Source organism: Hemibagrus wyckioides, linkage group LG11 (assembly GCF_019097595.1).
Source record: "Hemibagrus wyckioides isolate EC202008001 linkage group LG11, SWU_Hwy_1.0, whole genome shotgun sequence".
NCBI lineage: Eukaryota > Metazoa > Chordata > Actinopteri > Siluriformes > Bagridae > Hemibagrus > Hemibagrus wyckioides.
Genome location: NC_080720.1, coordinates 15,606,737 through 15,627,386, shown reverse-complemented (window position 1 = coordinate 15,627,386; position 20,650 = coordinate 15,606,737). Strand labels below are relative to the sequence as shown.

General features: G+C 36.6%; 1 protein-coding gene across 4 annotated transcripts in view; it reads right to left on the bottom strand.

Annotated features, from left to right (window-relative positions):
• The window catches only part of dlgap4b (discs, large (Drosophila) homolog-associated protein 4b), a 90,121-nt gene extending 77,939 nt beyond the window's left edge, over positions 1-12,182 (bottom strand). For 2 of the 4 annotated variants that reach the window (XM_058404088.1, XM_058404089.1), the window contains exon 1: positions 11,778-12,182. The gene's annotated coding sequence lies outside the window, so the exon portion shown is untranslated. The remainder of the gene's footprint in view (positions 1-11,777) is intronic. The other 2 variants (XM_058404090.1, XM_058404091.1) reach the window with 1 other exon arrangement.
• Positions 12,183-20,650: the final 8,468 nt, after the last annotated feature.

Genomic DNA, 20,650 nt, shown 5'->3' with positions numbered 1-20,650 from the left:
CATGGTTCTTTTTCTCTACTGTTTGTATTTTTGGGAATAGACCGAATGGGGTCGTACCCCATTGCACAAAAAGATATGCTTTTAAATAACATCAAAAAGGAATTTCTAGGAATAGGGTTCAGTGGGTAACTCTGGTATTGACTGTAATGTTGCTGACTGGAATGACTACATTGAGCTGATTTAGGTTTGCTGAATTTATAAATTACTACAAACTGTAGATCACTCCATTGTACTTTCTGTACATACATTTCTGTTTTACATTTCTGTTTTACAATAAAAAAAACCCTTAAGACAGTTGACTGCTTAAAGAGATTTGACTAAATAAATTGCATTTGTATAAAAAACATTAATCTGTAGACAGGTAGACGATAGAAGGTTGCAGGTTCATGAGTCATTTTAAGAATAATCATTTTTAATCGTATAAGAAATTACAGTGAATAAACCTGAGGTTTTGTGTAATCAAGCAAACCAGCGGGTTGAGTCACTGCTTAGTCTGTACATGCATATAATCACGCACATTTAATAGGCTTACAATAAGTACAGTCACTGTACAAATATAGATGTCTGTATTAAAAATATAGACATTTGTAAACTGCATGCAACTGTCTTGGAGGAAGGCGGTTTAGTACTAGTGGTCATACCAAAGTTGAAACTAAGCTTGCATCCTTGTTCTAACTGTATATCACTTGTTGTGCTGCTGGCACAGTCCTCACTCAGATTCTATTTGGCATTTTAGTTGAAAATTAGTTAAGCTCAAAAACTTAATCTCTAGGGGATACTTTATAATCCTGTCTCCAGAATCACACTTTTCCATTTGCCAGCCAATCATTATTCAGGATGAACATAGAATGAATGAAACATACTGACCAATCAACTGGCCAATATCACATTCTGTTTACAGTCATTAAGTCTCAATATGGCAAGTCAGAGATGAAAGTAACATTCAACTATAGATTTGTAAATGTTGACTTTTAATTGGTTGGCTGTTTATAGGGATGATAGGGTTTTCTATTATTAATGATACATCATTGATCTACAAACACAAAAAACATCTATAATCACAAGAGAAAATGTATTCTGTACCTCAAGCTAACTCAAGCATCGAATTAATAAATGTGCACAAATTGTACTTTGGAACGTATTACTAAATGTCCAAAAGCTTTTCACTACATCAATAACAAGCCACCTTCTTCCTTATTCTCAATTCAGAGGTTGTACTTTTCACAGTTGTCCTCAATTCCCCCCTCTATATATCACAGAGCACAGAGATCCAATCCTGGTTGTAGCAAAATGACTAATCTCAGGAGCAGCTGAGCTGCTGTGTATTTTTGGTGTGCTACCTATAACACAGACTGAAACCGGATTAAGCTGCACAGCCACAGCACAGTAAGGCCATCTGGGATTGAGAAGCAGACCAATTCCAGCTTTAAGACTTGTTACCAACCTTAGTCCTAGTAAACTTGTACACACTGTCACTGTGTGGATGAGGAAAGAGAGGCAGATACATTTCTGTTTCTCACATTGCCATATGTGTAAGTGCTAACAGAAGGCAGTTTTTCACAAACTGTGAACAAAGTTTTTTTAGGAATAATCTAAAAATGCAGTGTTAAGTCATATAATAATGATTTCAAAGTTTAACTTTTAGTTCAAAGGGTCATTATGAATTTTTCTAACCGATTAGAGCTCTTACAAAAGATGTTTAGGACAACGGAAAATGCTTTAATTCAGTGATTATTGCGCTTATAACAAGAGGGACGAGGCAGTGATATTTTTCCAGGTCGATTAACTCAGTAATGACATGTTGCAATGTTGGCTTATTTGCATTACAGCAGATATGCTAATGTGATTCCTCCCTTGGGCACTTCTTCTTTGTTGCTTTCTATAAAGTTAACTGCCAGTGAGTCTCAACAGCTCACTAAACAACCTTGAATAGGATTCATTCTCCTTTACCTTTGAACATAAGCTCTGATTTTCATTTTTGCAGACAGATTCTCATTTTCTGCTGGAGTGGAAAGAGCGATCAAAAATGGATTCAACAGTATTGCCAATTCACAGGTGCACCAAGCATGTATAACAGATGAGTGTATAGCAACACTATGGCAAAACGTGTGCTGCTGGTTGCATCCATCAGTCACAGGAATACCTCCATATCTGAGAAGGTTGAAACAAGACTGAGATGAAAGAGTTGATTTCAAAGGAATATGCATGGATAAAATATCAGATAGAGGAAGGAAGGAAATGTAGCCCAGTCTACTATTGATTACAAATTCCTCAACTATGAAGCAATCAGTAATGTATTCTTTCAGATTACATAAAAGTCAACATTATCTATTTCCCTTTTGGGTCTTGATCTAACTGATTTATTTGGTTTGATATACTGTGTAGAGTAATCTTTAAAAAAGGAAGGAACAGGCAACAAATTAAAGGGAAATAAACAGTAGTGTTTTTGTTAAGTGTTGGCCCACAACAGTCTCGATGTGCCTTGGTTTGGATTCCACATGTCTTTAGAGGTGAACTGGATGAATGAAAACCATTTGTTCAATAGATATTCCAAATGCTTTTTTGATTACACAGATGGAGAGCACTAAGACATCAGTCCAAAATCACTCATATGTGTTCAATTAGATTCAGACCAGACCAGATCTGGTTTCTCTTAAGGTTTCTTCCTCATATTGACTCAGAAATATTTCTCTGCAACCGTCCATTGTGGTTTAATCATAGGAGATCAATTTTTACATCCTTATATATTTCTGTAAAGTTCCTTTTTGACAGTGTCTAATGTTAAAAGCTCTATACAAATAAAACTAAATTTAACTGAATAAATGGGGGACAAGTGAGCCCAGAACATGCCAGCAAAATGCCCACATAACATAAAATAGAAGAAATAGAAGACAATAAGGGCTATCATTTAGAATCATAACAATGACCCCTAGGCTGAGCTCTTTGTCCACTTTATAGAAATAAAATGCAGCGATAATGTACCAGGACATTTTGTTAAAGAAAAAAAAATCATCTCATTTAGATGTGTGTCCCCGGTCTCAGGCTAATTGGCCTGATTTGCTGGGCCAGTGCTGAAAGATAAGTGAATGAAAGTCATCAAACTTTAATGTTCTGGTTTAATACTTTCCCAAAGGATTGAGAAGGTCTCTTTTGAGTCTGCCATGGTTTTCAGACACCCACATGGTCAGAAAAAAGAGGAGAGGAAAGCAAGAGAAGCTTTAGAGAAGATTTGTTGGAAAGCCCTTACAGATAAAATTTAATCATGTTACAAATACTGATGATACTGACCCACATGACCCAAATTATATAATAGCTAACCAATATATTTTTCATCTTCCCAACACAAGCCACATTCACTACACCTACTAAAACTACACTATGTGTGAAAGTTATAACTGTATGTATGTACATGAGCTGATTTGTTCCAGCATTAAATGAACTTTTACAGTACAGATATAGCTTTAAAAAGCACAGTCACACACCCAGCATGTGATTACTCTTCAGACCTCTTGATTTTGTTGCTGACTTATTGTCTGGGACAGATTATTAACAGATTACACACGCAACAGGAAGGAAAGAGGAACGTCATCGCCATTTAAAGGATGTGTGACTGTGAATTCAGGTGATAACACTACTTGAAAATTGGGGCTAAATTAAGGCACAGACTCAGCTTGTGTGTGTGTGTGTGTCTGTGTCTGTGTGTGTGATTCCATTACTGATAAAGTGCAAATACAAAGACACATGCATCGCACTTAACTTTATATTAGACTCTATGTGTTAATTTATTGGACCTATTAATGTACAATTTCAGCCATAATTTCGCCACATTGCTGAAACACAACAGTAATTTTCTCTTGTTAAATTTAACAGACCCTACAGATAAACAACAGGCAGAATAAAAAAAAGTGGAGCCTAATAATTAGGGTTGATATTTATGACAGGGACATTGGATAAGGCTGCAGGAGTCTGTCTGAGGAAGAGAGACCAGAACAAATGCAACCCACTTTAGATGCCCTAGGAATGTCATTTAAATGTCATTAAAAATGAAAATAAATATTTTTTTCCCAAAATTATTACCAGCCTTTAGTGAATGTCTGGTGAAGCCTCTCCTGTACAGAGTAACTATACTGAGCCTCTTCCTGCAATGTCTGTTAAAGTATCTCTACAAGATTTTGGAATACTTGTCCTTCGTATTTTCAGGTATGTGTACAGTGATGCCATGTTCAGCCTAAATTAAATACATAAACGTACGTAGCCTAAAAAAATTTCATTTATAGAAACTACCCCCCTCCTTTTGATGCTCACTGGACAAAATTGTGGACAGGTGACAAATGTTTCTTCATGTACTCAGTCACAAATTCATGTAATGACAGAAGGAGTGAAATGTGCCCTGCCTTCTTGAAGTCAGACTGGTCTGTGCTTTTCCTCCTTTGTTTAGCCCTTCCATTTTATCTTGAGTTATATCTATAAACAGGTCATGGTCAAAATGCTAAAAATACATCTGCATCCATCTTTCTTTGTTTATGCTCAAAGGATGCTTTCAGAAGGATTCAACAGTGAGGGGCCTAAGCGCTTCTACCACTGGCACTGTTTTTGGTTTCTAGTCAAAAGTAAAATGAAATGGAGGTTACTATGATGACCTTTACATTAAGCGAGGATAATCTATAATAACACTATGAATCACACTGCTTTAGAAATAGCTGTCCAGGGGATCGTTTTTTGTTCCGCAATTATGAACATTAGATAAATTGCCTTTTCTTAATTCTTCCTGATTAATGTTGTCTGCTTCGGGTCTAATCCACTTATAATTGGAAGTCAAATGTTATGACCAATTCTGCATTGAATAATCCGTGCAAAAAGAGTTTCACCTTTAGAAGCGTTATTGTACATGTTTTCTCATTTCAGAGTACTTTATTGGGATTACAAATCAGCACTGTACTTGTGATTTTAAGACTATTCATTCATTCATCCATTTTGTTCTTTAATCATTTTAATCCTGGTTAAGGTCATGGTGGAGCTAGAGCTCATACCTTAGACACCAGTCCAGTGAAGGACATCACACATGCTCATTTACCCCCTGGGGCAATTTAGATTAGCCAGTCGAGCTATCAGAATGTTTATAGGAAGGGACGAGAGAATCCAAAGAAAGCCAAAGGTTTTAGGATGCATCCTAGGATGGACCCAAAAGAGATCAATCATAAAACTGCACAAATAGAAGAGGACGAAACTTCTAAAAAATAAAAAAATAAAAAAATAATAATAATAAAATAATAAAATAGGAAAAAACTGACATAAAATTTTCCATGTTTATTTATTTATTTATTTATTTATTTATTTATTTAGGCTAGGACTGTTTCCCATATGCAGCATTTAGTCCATTTGAATATAACTCTGTGATGTTTTTCTCTTTGCTGCAGTTTGCTTAGGCAGGTGAGAACACAGCACTTGGATGTGGACCAAAACATCTGAGCAAGGTACAAAGTAAAGTAAACATGCCATGACATTTTTAGACTACATAGATTACTCTAGCTGCCAAATTGAGCCATGAGCTGCAAAGTGAACCAAAGGGCAGAGCTGTAGTGCTGCGGAAATGTGACATGTTCTGGAAATTTGGACCAATGAAACAAAAAGAGAATAAATAAATATTGGATGTGATACATAAAATGTTTTCAACTATTTATTTATCTTTTTTTTTGTCATCACGTTTTTAAGTGATGAATTTAAGAGGTTTATGAGTGTGTATTTGGTCCTGCATATCCCCCAGATTTTTTTTTTGGCCTGCTGGTTCATGTTCTAACGTTCAATGAGAAAACCAAACAAACCAAGTAGCAAATGAACCAAAAGTAACAATTACCATCTGAATCAGACAAATGTGTAATAGTTAAGAAAGCATGTGAGCCTAAAGCTTAAAAGAAAATCTGAAATGCAAACAAAATAAATTAGAAATAGAGGTGGTAGTGACAATGCACTGACTAAATGCCACCTAAAGCTATGTTCACACATAAATCAATTTTATAGCGTCAAGTCTCCAGTCACTGTACTATGAAGTCGCCTGTACATGTTTCTATGACTGGTTGCCATGGTAATCATGTTTATCAGTGGGTGGCGCATTAAACTTAACAACAAATCAGCTTCTGGTCACAAATTTTTGCCGCTAATATAAAACTGGAAGGAAATTTGCCTTTGTATTTAAAATACAGCAGTGTATATATGCATCATATCATATGAGCTGAAGGAGAAACAGTGTGTGCTCTTTGCCACAGATCATGTGCACATAAAACAGCTACTGGCCAGGGAGGGTGGGGCAAACACATGCTTCCTCCAAGACACATGAAGCCAACCTGTGCTGATGCTCTGTCACAGGGCAGTGTAACAGATTTTCAGCACAGCAGTTTTGCACTGTGAGTGCAAAACTTCAGGGTGAAATGGCTGCGGTATCTTGATTCAATAATCTGTGTCGTAAATGCTTTTCTATGGTGCCACTCAGGAGCCATTTTGATGTCTGCTAGTTACAGTAGCCTGCTTTGGCTGTTAAAACCTTGACGACAATAGTCTATGGAACTGGATTAAAACTTCGGGTCACTGTCATCAACGTACATGCATGCTTGTTTATTCCACTTGGGAAAATCCGTAATATCTCTTTTGAAATACCGGTACATAGTCTTACTAAATTGCACCTTCTACTGTCAGGCTTAGGAAATGCATAGATTTCATTTGTTCTGACAAAGTAGGGACAAAATGTGATAAAAATGAATGAGCAGAGTGGTGGGTTGGGTGGCAGGGATGCAGCAAACAGGGGGATGGTAATCTTTCCCCATACCTCCAAGCTTAATTTATTACATCCACTGACTTGTGTATTCTGTACCTAAATGCATTCACGTAACCCTAACCTGACCCTCAGCAACAGAAAAAAAATCTTTTGGTACTTTTATCTTTTTAAATAAAAGCTGTCTTTCTATGAAGAGGCAATTTTGTTTTGTATTCCAATCATCATGGGACAACTGCTCCCTATTAAGGGACAAATTACCACCACCACCCCATACACACAATAATACCTTACAGTTTCCAGGGTCAGAAACACAATCTCAAATCCCACCTCAGTCTATAGTCATTATCATATTTCACAGCCTATTGACCTCTCTGCTGTTCAGCACTTCCTGAGAAGGGCAGCAGACTGCAGACTTTACTGTTGTAAATTAAATGAGCAGATAGAAGGGGTGTCAGGTTCAAACTGTTGTCTGTGAAAACTAAAACCTTAAGAAGCACACTTTTTCACAACTCCTAATACTGTAGGCTCACGTTCAAAAGTTGGTTTAAAAACACACACAAAAAAAAAACAACCACTCATCTAGTGTTCTGTGTGTTTGGTCACAATCCTTGGCCATTAAAATGAAGCTGTAATGAAGCATGAGGGTACTGAGATTTGGTACTGATATGCATGGCTGTTTCACAGCTAGAAGGCTTTAGAGGAGGCAAAAAGAGGTTTAATTATCAGTCTCCTCTGTTAAATGAAGATGATGTGATAAAAATACATCACACAGCTGAGCCTTCCTGAATAAAATCTGTTTGTATTTCTGTTTGCATTTACTCAATGGCAGTTTGCATGCTACCCTTTCTGTGTCATGTAATTCTTCTGCATTGTGTGTGTGTGTGTGTGTGTGTTTTCAGTAGTGATTAGATTGACTTAATGTCAAGCCATCTTGTCCTAAGATGCTTTCTGTCTGCAATCTGTAACTGCTAGTCAGATAACACACATCCCACCATACCTTTATTCTGACATTGATGTGTGTGTGTGTGTTGGACAGTTTAATTGGGCCTTCTAGTATACTCCTTCAGCTTACTCACAACTTGAGCCTACCCACTAATGATCACTGTCATGGTGTGAAGTGATAAATGTACAGTAATGCTGGGTGCTTCTTCTTCGTTAAATTGTGCCTCCTCATTTCCTTTTCTTGTTTTCCTTCCTCATTTCTTAGCTCCTCCCTTCAAAGAAGCAAGGAATGGAAACAAGGACGGTATTTTCCCTGGCCACTGATGTGACTTCCTGAATTAGGCTTAATTAAACATGATTATACCATGTATAACATTAATTGAATGCTGATGTTTATGCTTGTGACATGCTACAGTAAAGAAGTGACTTCTGTGTAGGAAGCACCAATATATCCTTGATCTTGAGCCTCTTAGCAGTATCAGAGCTTCTAATTAAATAAATGTAAATGTAATTAGTATTTCTTTAAATATGGCAGACGGGTCAATTTCAGACTAAAAGATGCAGGATTGATGAATCAAGTAGGAATTAATTAGAGTTTTAAAAAGCACACTCTGAATGGTGATCTTTCTGTCTTCAATCCTTCCTTTATTTATTCCTTTCATTATTCCTTCCTTCATACTTACCTTCCTTTCATTCTCCTGTCCACTTTTTTTTCTTCTGTCTTCCCTCTCTTCCACCCTTTCTCCAACACTTCTTTACTTTTACCCTTTTTTCTATCCTTTCCAACTTCCTTCTCTTCTTCCATATAGCAAAATCTAAATATGTATTCCTGAATACACACAATTCTACGTCCGGTCACTGATTAGATAAACACACAGCTCCATGGAGGATCTGCATGGCATTTTCATAGCTTCAATTATTCACATTTCTGACAATATAGTAGACAGCCTAAAACACTAATGAAACCTAAATGAATTCTCTCTCTCTCTCTCTCTCTCTTTTCTTTCTGTCTCACTATCTCATTCATCTGGTCCATCTGTGAAGGCATCCATTTTCATTTACAAATGCACTGCAGTAAACATAAAATGCTGAACGACCTTCCATTAAAATTATCCTCATATTAAAAGAGGTTATTCATGTTGGAAAGACAGCAATATTCACATTGCCAGCTCCTATCATATCGTCTTCCAAATTTTCGCAGTGAAATAGCCTTTTACCTGAACTAAGGTCATTCAAATATAGAACAATGTGTGATGTTTGTGTGTGTGTGTGAGAGAGAGAGAGAGAAAGAGAGAGCGAGAGTTCTGTCTCCTATCTGTATTTCATCTCCCAGCAGTCTTGATTAGTCAATAATTACACCACAATTTGCTTCTCTGTGTCCCAGAGTTAGTGTTGCTCTACAGGCGGAAAACATCTTAAATGTTTTTTGTGTCTGTTTGGTGTGAGTTTTCTAAAAAGTGTTTTTCCTCTGTCCTCTATTGAAACAGCAAACCTACAGAGACTCAAAAATAACCAAACCCTCCTCAAAACAAAACAAAAATGAAATCTTTCTCTTCACAATTAACCTCAATTTTCTTTAGATTGAACTCTAACTAGCTCTGGCCAGACTGAACCTCATTGATTTCTATTGATGATAATATTGACACATGTCCATAACAAAAAAGGTTTTTCGTGGGCGAATAGATTTTTTTTACCAGCAGAGTGGAGGTAATAATGATCTGCCCTTCTGGACTCTTTTCAGATAAAATAGCTCTGTAGTTGGACAGGTCATATTAAACCTAAAATTGATTTGACAGACTTCTGTGGACTATTACACTAATGTGTATATGAGAGCAGGTGTGTGAGAGAGTGAAAGAGAGAAATAGCTAGAATGGCAGTGGGAGACATTCTTTACTGAAATGTATTTTACTGAAAATTATATTAATGTTCAGGCTTTCGAACTCAATAAAAAGTGCCAAAAAGCAGCTGTTGCTACTTGCAACAAAAATGCATGACAGAAACCAAAGATACTGTAAATAATTTGTTGACATAAACGTGCAGTGTGACTTGATCTTAAGACTCATGAACACTTTCTTACAAGCATCAGAAGAGCGTGGTCAGCATCAGCTGCATGTAAATATGGGCAAACACTACTGTTCTGGATAGGACTGATAGAGCCTTCATGACTTTTTCTGCTGCTGGTTTCTTTACACTTGACCCATTGAAAAGACATTTACAAATACTAAAACAAACCCCATCACACTGTGGCAGATGTTATACACAGCATTGAGAGCATATTCCTACTCTTGTGCCCAGTATTAATAGGATATGCTATGGATATTATATATGCTCTTCTATGTCTATTACAAACCAATGAAGGAATGAATTGTTAAAAAAAAAAATTCTGAACTGCAAGTTATTATATGGCTTTACAGAGTATTTGTTTACGGTCAATGCATAATTAGAAAGTGTAGGGTGAATGGACAGAAATGCTACACAAGAACATACAGTAAGATAGATATTTGTGACATTTCCACTATCAAAGAGATTGTTACACAGAGTATAAAGGTTCATGTACGACAATAAATAATAAATTATCTGTTTATAAGAGTAAATGACTCTCTTCTGAAGAGCTGCTCCTGTTATAACATTCATACAGTAGAATGTTCAATATACTTAACATTGTATATTGAGTCTGATATAATGAGTTTCTAAACAGCATTGCAGCTGCTAAAAACATTGATACTGAAAACCAAAAAAAGCCTAAATAATATATGTGTAGCCCATTGATGATTGCCAATTCATATCCTTCGCCTTCATTTTTAGATATTTAGTAAAGTAATAACTTTTAACCATTGAAACTACATACATTTCCTATTAGTTTCACAGACGTTTCTGAATAATTTCTAGTCCTTACTAACCAATATGCAAGATGATTAATAGATAGGGAAATGAATGGTCACTACCATGTAGAAATGTTAACATTAATTTTATAACAGCAGGGAGGATAATGGGCTCCAGTAATTCTGTCTGTTTGCCTATAATTACATCAAATGGAAAAACTGAAGGGAAAATTTTTGGGGGTATTCAAAGCGAAGATTTTGAGGACGACAACAACCTCCAAATTAATACCCACAACAACGTTCTACATATGCTGTATCTGCATGACACAACTCCAACTGACTGTACATGACTGTAGAAAGGACATTGTTCACACTCTCCAGTGTTTATAATAGTTTACAAACACACTCTCCGGTGTCACCCAAATGAGGATGGGTTCCCTTTTGAGTCCTCTCAAGGTTTCGTCCTCTTACCATCTAAGGGAGTTTTTCCTTGTCACACTCACCTCAGGCTTGCCTCACTAGGGACGATTTTGTCTCACATTAATCTAGGACTTTTTGTACTATGTTTCTTATGTATTGTAAAGCTGCTTTGAGACAATGTCCATTATTAAAAGCACTATACAAATAAACTGAACTGAATTGCAAAACAGTCCATGTAGCAGCTGGATTTCTGGGACCCATCAGCCCATAAAAAAGATCTGAACAGAGCACAAGGGTTAAGGTGTATTGATGTTCGCAGGCAAGGTCAGAATACAGTTTTTTAAGTGTCAGCTTAAATCTGCGTTAAAACACACAATCCTTACATCCAACTCCATTGCTACACGTCCAGACACCACACTGTCACACGGAGAAATAAGCGGAAATGATCGCTGATTGGCTGTCTCATATTTGTTAAACATTTCTGATTCGCTAAACGTAATGATTACTATGCAGTGTGATAGGTCGAGTTTAGGGGTAACGGCCGCTTGTCACACGAGTACTGGTTATAAATGACTACTTTAAGTCACTCGCATTTCTCACTTAATTGACAAACATTAGACAAAAGCACGCGCAAAAACAGCAGCAACAACAACATTAACGAAATCAGTTGAAGCATGGCTACATTATGAAAAAACAATAGTGAACCACACTTCTCGGGGTATCTTCATTTACATCCACTTTGTTGTCTTGCCATCCTAAATCCATCCAGTCGCACACATGAAACAGTACAAAAATAAACTTACATACAATAAACGTCGGCGTACCTTTCAGCTGCGATCATCAAGTGTTTGTGTCACACGTGCAGGAGAGCAATTATTTATCCCGGAAACTTAAGATTGCAGTCCTTCTTCTCAAACCGGTAACAGTCGGCGTTGCATTTCGGTCAGTGATCAAGTCACTTGTAGGTTGTTCCGGTTCCGAAATGCCTCCTGAATTGGAGATGGAGATTAAAAAAAGCGAGTGTTAGACTACTAGAGTGAACTCGATTCGTCTCTGGGTCGGCTTGTCTCCAGCGAACGGAAGCGGCGAAAACAGTGATTTTCATCAGTACTCAGTTCATTCACGTTTGCAGCGAAGAGACAGGGCTTGAAAACAAGCACTGATGCTGCAACGCTCCTCACACAGGGCCCGAGGGGAAAAGAGAGTGAGGGGCGACAGAGAGAGAGAGAGAGAGAGAGAGAGAGAAGGGAACGGGAAAGGTGGAGAATAAGCGAGCAAGCATGGGGGAGGGCGAGAGAGTGAAAGAGTATGGGAGTGAGAGAACGAGCGAGCGAGAGAGATAGAGATAGAGAGAGAGACTGAGAGAGGGAGAGAGACACAGCAAGATTAGGTCAGCACCATGGACAGGGGCGACTAGATAGCCGCTTGAGCAGCACATTTATATCCCCCCCACCTGAACATTTATTTATTTTTTTTTTACAATGCCTGGTGTTATTGTAGCCTAAAGTGCTAAAAGCTCATCAAATCTTGTGATGCCAAAAATGCTGATGGAAATTTCCTTATAAAGTTTTCAAAGCTTGTTAAAATAGCACAAATTTGGCCCAAACTGAAGCTTAAGATTCGAATAAAATAAGGCTGTAAATATTCTACCTGAGAATAACTATACTCTCCAGACAACTGAGGGTATCTATGTTCAGTGTTTAAACCTTAAAACCCCCAACTGTTAATTTACACGGTCAGATGACCAGATATAATGTTCCAGCTCTTGAAAGAGAGATCAGGAGATTGTCTACATTATTAGACTATATATTTTGACTAAATGTATTTCGATATATTTCGACTATTTAAAGCCACAACACAAAGTTACATCTCAATCCAGTCAATTCTTCAAATGCCTAGTAGTGACAACTTGCAGTTAAAGAAAGTAAATCAATTATGTTAAAACACATTGGTAGGTACTGACTATTAATCTGCTCACAAATTCACAGTTTCGGCTTAGCCATTTTACTACTTTATTGCATTTGCTAAAATATTTATTGTATTGCAAAGCAAGCCTATCTCCATGAATCTTCTGGAAAATAAGACTTTGATGAAAGCAGTGCCCTTGGGGGAGGGGTTATGCTGATTATGGATCAGCTAAATTATAGCAAGTGTACGAAATTGATATTAATATTCTGAATGCCGTAAGAAAATGGCCAAAGAGTTACTGAAAATGCACAAAATGTTTTGGGTTTAATGTAGAAAAAATACAAATGTTGCTCAGTTGCTTCAGCTGGGGAGAGATTATGGTAAAAAGTGTGAGACTGGGGAAATATTTTATATGGTAGAGGAAATATTTTCTCTGGCAAGATGAAGCAGCAGCAGTTGTGGCACACACACCACTTGAGAAAGCCCTGTTTCATTCAATTGATCAGTTTTGATCATATTTTGAACTCATCCAACACTGAGTAGCTTACGCATGCCTAATACCTAGAACTGTGTCATGCATCAATACTAAAAATTTTTAGAACTCTGTATTAATTCAATTATTTAAAACTATATTTGCTGTCCATTGTTGCTTCTGTGGTTTGGCATGTTTCATCATGCACCACAGATTTTAGTGGTCATATGAGAACAGTAGGTGTTGTAACATTAAAATGGAAGAGAAGGTGATCCATTAAACTACCCTCACCACAGCACTGTCAATTACCTAACATTTTCAGCAACAATTGATTTTGTTTCAAAACAATTAATTATTAGGTATTCATTTCACATAGGAGACATATGGCTAGTAGTCATTGGATATGGAGAATCAATACCTCTGTTCCTAAAAGGTCTGGGTTTCATGAGCATCATATAACATAAAAATATAGGGAACTAAGTTTGTGATTTCTCATACAGACCACCATGAATAAACGATACCTTCTTAGGGAATATCATTTGGATCTTAAATAGTGTATTGTGGGGCATCACATGCACACTAAATATTATCCTCTTTCAAAAAGACTAAAAATGGCAGACTCCCAAAATAGTGCACAATATAGGGAATAGGATGTGGTTTCAGACAATTGATTCAAGAAATTGGCAGACATATTTGAAAGCCACTCAACATTCAGTAATGAAATTACTTTCTGCTTGCTCAAGATGCAGCGTCAAAATGCTTGCTTTAAGCTACACCGTAATGCACTGCTTCTCCTACTTTGTCTTGCGTAGTCCTACTAAAACTCAGTGCGTGTGCTTCTGTTTTCCCTTGAGTTTTCCTCTTGAATTACATTGGTCACAGAATGTAGGGTGAGTCAAAGTAGAGCACTTCTTAAGATCTGCCTTGCAGACATTATTAATGTGTTAAACATCTTAACCTTTTTCATGCCATATTTTTCTATGAAGCCAAATTTCCCACACCATACCGACAAAACAAATCACTACTGCTCTGTATCACAAAAAATCAGTCTACAAACACCTGGATAATAATCCACTAACTTTAATTTTGGCAGATTCTTGAGTCAAGCAGTCAAGTCATGATTCAAGTGTTATGCATGCGATTGCACATCCTTTAAGCAAAAATGATCTTTGTGCTATATCTTTACAGGATACCCCACAGAAGTCTTTGATAATGAGATAATAAAATGAAGTGTTCCCCTGTCCATGGTCTTAAGCGTCGAGATAACTGAGGCAGGATTAGCAAATAAGAAACTGATTGAAGCACACAAGAGGAGAATGATACAAATACACTTTACCTCACACACGTCACAAAATAAAGTGCCTCCCTCTCCCTTTCCTGCATAATGGGTTAAAACCTAAAAGCTATTTATTGTTATAAGCTATTAATAAGCATTACAGATATAAAAAAAAAGTTACATCAATATGTCTGTTCAAAGCTATATGAAGCAACTACCACTGAATTGGTGAGTCTCTCATTTAAAAAGAAAGGAACAGAGGAAAAGTCTTGAAAATCAATACAAATACAAAGGATCTATAATTGCATGAGAAGCCCTTGTCATTTAAGAGACTCAAGAACACTTACTCTGGAGATCTATATAATAAATACATAATAACATAAAAGATACAGGACTTTAGTAAACTCTAGCAGTCCACATAGCTCTTCATTCTCTCACATTTACACAAATACCCAAGCTCTATTTAAGAGAAATTAATAGGGATGTCAAAACCAGATGAAGGGCTTTCTACAATGTGATGTGCCATCTGATCAGCAGATGGCACAGAGACACATGGCTGCCAGTGCTAGAGACTCTGAGGCCATTTGAGGAACAGCTGTGCCGGGCCAAATTTTAATCGTAGTCTACAGAAAAGGAGAGCAAAATGGCTCTTGGAGAAGCAGTTTCTGGTAGGTTGCGTCACCCTCTGACCTCAAAGCCTGGAGGCTTTTGACCATGGGCAAGAAGAGTGACATTACATAGAACCAAGGATGTAGAGATGAGGGCTTGACAGATACTGAAATGGTTGTGAGTCATAAGTGTATATTTAAAAAAAAAAAAAAAAACCTCATGAATTGCAGTCACAAGAGCACAAATAAAGTCAAGCTTGACAAGGAATCGAAAAGAAAAGAAAAGAACATTATGAAATAAATAAAATCCTAAATGTAAAATCCAAAAGTTAATACTAATAAATATATAGTAGCCCCCCCCCAAAAAAAAAAAAAATCAATCAGTGACAATAATTATTTTACCCCAACCGCCCAAGTCCCATGCCCCACCCCCTTTTTATATCCAGATATTGAACATTAGACTTCTAACCACAATTCGTAGTCATTCTCATTTCTGATTCATTCGTCATTCTGGTATATATTTCTTTTTGCTCATCTGAAATTTCAGCCAAAAAAAAATAGGGCAAGAAAAACAAATGGAGCAAATATTCTGGAAGCATCTCAGTCAATAATGCAGGATATTGTTTAATATTTCACATGTAACTGATTCCACACCCACAACAATACTTTACCTCATGGATATAAAGGGCCTGTGCAAACAGATACCAGAGAACATTGAAGAAAGCTATGTGAATAAGAACGTCGATTACAGAGCAAATCCTTCCTCTGCTTTTATTTGCTCTTATTCTCTCTTTCACGCTCTCTTTCCCATAATCCCGTGCATAAAGGCATCAATTTTGTATGATTTGTATGCTCAAAAAAATGTAATACAACCCATTCAATACCACTGCTATGTGCAAAAACTCCATCTTGTCCCATGTGTAAAGGCAGTTTTAAATTGCATTGACAACACCTTTCCGAGGGGATTAGAAAAGATCATAAATTTCTCAGAGTAAATCTGATTAATTATCACCTCCAGAGCTGCACTTTTACTTCGTCAAACACGTCTATTCTCAGCGTGAGATCCACACACTTCAAACACAGAGTGAGAGAGAGAATGTGAAAAAATCTTTATATAACAAAAATAAAATATAACAATGTACGCTGCCATTTTTTGAGACGTTTTAATAATTAGAGATTGCTATAACTCTATAGATAACTATACATTCCAGACATTGAAATTTGTCAAGGACTGATGAACGTGTGTATGAACAATTTTAACACATGTTTGTGTGTGTAAGTGCTGGCTCTAATTATAGCTGTGCCGTTTGAGAAGAGGTTGAAACGCATCGCCACTCCTTCCATCACTCTCTCTCTCTGCTTCTCTCAATCCAACTGGAAATGTCAGCAGAAGCAGATGTCAGAAAAATGTGTTATTCCCAGCTGAGTATCTCTGAGGATGCCTCTCTTTCTCTATCTTACTGTATACACTCACATACACACGTGCACACATATAGTATGCAAATCATAATGAGTGTGAAATGCCTATTATCATTTGCGATAAGTAACCCTTGACCTTGCAACTTCTGAAGCAATATTTATAACCTGTATATATTTGTCGGTATGAAAATTAGACTAACTTCACCATTAGTTAGTAATCATATTACTAACTATTCAGTTATAACTATTTGCAAAGATAATGTCTTCTCTTGAATATATGAAGCATATATATAATTTCCCCTTTCGAGCACAGGAATTATTATCTGATTTTTGTGTTATAACTTGAAAAGGCTTAGATTCACTTTTTATACCAGATGTGAGGAGGTTTAACTCTTTTACTGATTTGCACTTTTGGAAATTGCTGATTATATGTGAAAAAATCTGATTTAACCATAGACACCATTCAGATGAAATTCTATTCTGATCTCTAATTGTCCATAGTTTGACCTTAAGATAATCATTATTCAAATTGATGAGATTAGATGTAATATCTGCGTATTTAGTACAAGATATGAATGGCAGTGAACACAGCTTGTTTCTATGTTAAACACTAAGTTATTATTTGATGTTGATGTTGCTGTGCTGGGGCTGAATTTGCTGGTGTCAGCTCTTGAATGAGCATTTGCAAAGCCCAGGGTCAGTTGCTCTCTCTCTCTCTCTCTCTCTCTCACACACACACACACACACACATACACACACACCTATTAAAAAATAAAATAAAACATTTAAAGGCAGAAGCACACAGCCACAAAAATATGTTTTCAATTCAGTTCACAGACATGTGAAAAATAAAGATAAAAATGTTAGGTTCTGGAAAGCAGAATGTAAAATGTGAATAAATTGTGTTGATAAAAAAATAAAGAAGGAATAGAAACTGCTTGATGCAGGAAGGCAGTGTCCTGTACATGTGACAATAAATTATGGTCCATATTATGGCCTCCCAACAATTCATGATAATCATTCAGATGTTACTTTAGCAGGGAACCTTTAGATTATGACAAATCCCAAAATGGCACAACATGGTGTTTCATATTTCATTTGATGACTGTGAGTTGTCGTTTACCAGGGCAGCGCAGGATTAACTGGAGCAGTTTTAAAAGGAGATTAGATGAGGACCCATTCTGTCCTCTCTATGTTCCATTAACTAATTGTTTCAGTCCACCTTGCATATTCACATGGCACTGGGGAGAAAAATGGTGAGTCTAAATTTGACAGCAGATTTAGCCTGGAACCAGTGTGCCTGTGTGGATGCTAAATGGAACACAAGCACAGGTTATGTGCGCTTGTGCAACAAATAGCACTGATCAAAAGAAAAACAAGAATAAATCACCTGGATTTTATAAATGTAGTTTTTATTCCCTCAGAAACACAAAGAACATATGTAAAGTAAGTACAAAGTAAATATGGTTCAACTTAATTCATAATACAGCTTTTACAAAGAGACTTTCATAATACTTACCTTTTACATGTAACCTTAATTATTCAAGGTTCTAAGTAAGAAACTAAAAGCTAAACTAAGAGTCAAACATTTCTTTTACGATATTTTACAATATCTTGACGATTGATTGGATGATTGTTTTATGATTAGGCTTTGACTATTTACATTATTTCTAATCTAAAAGTCTAACACTAATCTACAAACTACTGCTACTCACATTTCTCACATTCACACAGAAGTAGACTGTACAAATGTTCTTCTTAGAAGTGAAAAGGAAGAAAGAAAAAGAAAGTTGTTAAGAAAACAATGCCGGCAGAAACGCAATGCAAATTAAACATGTAAATAAATACAATAAACATACTAAATATGTTAGTCAAAGAGTTTCATAACTATATAGTGTCACAGCTCATATCCCAGCTTCCCTCTAGTGTGTGACATCACTGAATCATCACTACGGTGCATTCACTTTCCCTGACTCTCACAGCTAGTCACCAAGCAATACTCATCCTTCAGTCCTAGCTGTTCCTCAAGTCAGCAAAATACCAACCCAGCTAGTGCTATAATAAGGTGAAGATGACCCACATGAGTCAGTGTAAGTGAGTGCAAGTCAGTGCTACCAATGCAAAAAACAACAACAACAATACAAGATATCATACAGTTACATTGGTGACAGATGATTATTTTCCATAGAATAATGTAGGGTGATAAGAATATATACTGGGAGGAATAATGTGGAGGGAAATTAGGCAATATTGTGGTTGTGGAATAGTGGTTTGCCTTGGATTGGAGTGGGGAGATGGAGTTCATTTGGTGTGTAGTATGGGTTGTGGGGGTGTATATTCAGGCCCCCAAGAGACACCAAAAATACCAGTGGATACAGGTCACACCAAGGCGTATATCCACAGTAGTTGCTTCCATGCAAGTGTGACTACTGAGAATATTATTCACTGCCAACAGGCTGCTTATTGGGATAGGCTTGGACACACCACAAAAGAAACAGCAGGAGGGAAACAGAATGGAGGGACAGGTAGGAGGTGACATTAGATAAGAAAATACTCCCAAACACATTCAATCACACACATGGTTAACCCAGGAAAGTAATATTGTACACACTGCTCCTAGGGTTAGGAGCAAATAGTATATAGAATAATAGAATAATAGTCAAATAGTAAAACATTTTACAAATATGGCATTTTCCCCCCATTTATCATCCATGTTAAATGGTTTTCCATTATTTATTTCCATAATTATGCATATAACTCATTATTGGTTCTCGTCCCTAGTATTTAATGATATGGCTGATTTATTGACTATTCTGTACTAGCTAACTAAAGCTTCCTCATGAGACAATTAACAATTGTCCATTTTTAAATCTAAGGAAGATTAGTATATTTACATATACATGAACGTAACAAATAAAAATCTCTGCTTTGTTTATGAAGTTGCTGAAGGTACAGGATGTATAATAAAATCCAGCTTACTTACATTTAGACCCAAACAAGCCAAGTATGGGCTACAGCATTTTCATTCGATGGACAATTAATAATTAGTTATATAACTGGTAATAATTTGAGGATAAATTAGGTAACAGTGTATAGGCTGATGTACTCCATGAGCGACTGGATTTATATTGGGTATACTGGGTTGAGTGAAGGTTCATATATAGAAAACATGCAACAATTATTAATATTATATCAGTGGCATTTTTGAGGATTACCAGACTAATGTGCTAGAAAATCTAAACTCTCTAAACTATCTTAAATCTCTAAACTAATTAATTAACATAAAGGTAAATAATTAAAAATCTTACTTTTATAATAGCCATTTTTGCTTGTAGATTTGATCTTGAAAGTGCTGTAAAATGAATTTCGTAGACTGTTTCTCTAGCACGCACTGCTGACTTCTGAATGGAAATTATATGATGAAATATCAAGTAAATAATGCAGGGCAGCAACCCGACCGTCTAGCCCAAAAAGAGTGGACGAGAGATGAAAACTTGTACAATCTTTTTTGTAAGACAACAAAAGATGAGAAAAGTCCTATTTTAACAGAAAGCTGAGCTAGGTCATGTATGCATGCTGACCTACTTATGCATAAGTTTTAGGCCAAAACCACCCAAGTTAGTTGTAGAGTAGAGTGGCACATCTGGAAATCTGAAACAAATTCAAAGTGTGACACACTTTGCTGATAATGGCTCATAAAAAGGTGCTTTGAGACGTTGTAAATATCTGGCAGTTCCTCAGTACATTTCCCCAGTCATCTTTGTCATCATCATAATTGTCATCACATACATTATGCACATCTGATCCCTTTTCATCTAAAATGCTGTCAACAATACTAAAGTCATCTTTTTGCTTCATCTTTATCCTTATGCGGTGTTCACAAACAGAAAGCCGCACACACATTGCAGTGTAGCTCTTAAAACACACACAGTACATGTGTGTGTGTGCTCTCTCCCACAGCTCTCTGACCCAAATACAAGTCCTCTCTCTATCTGACAGACAGGTGGAGGTCTG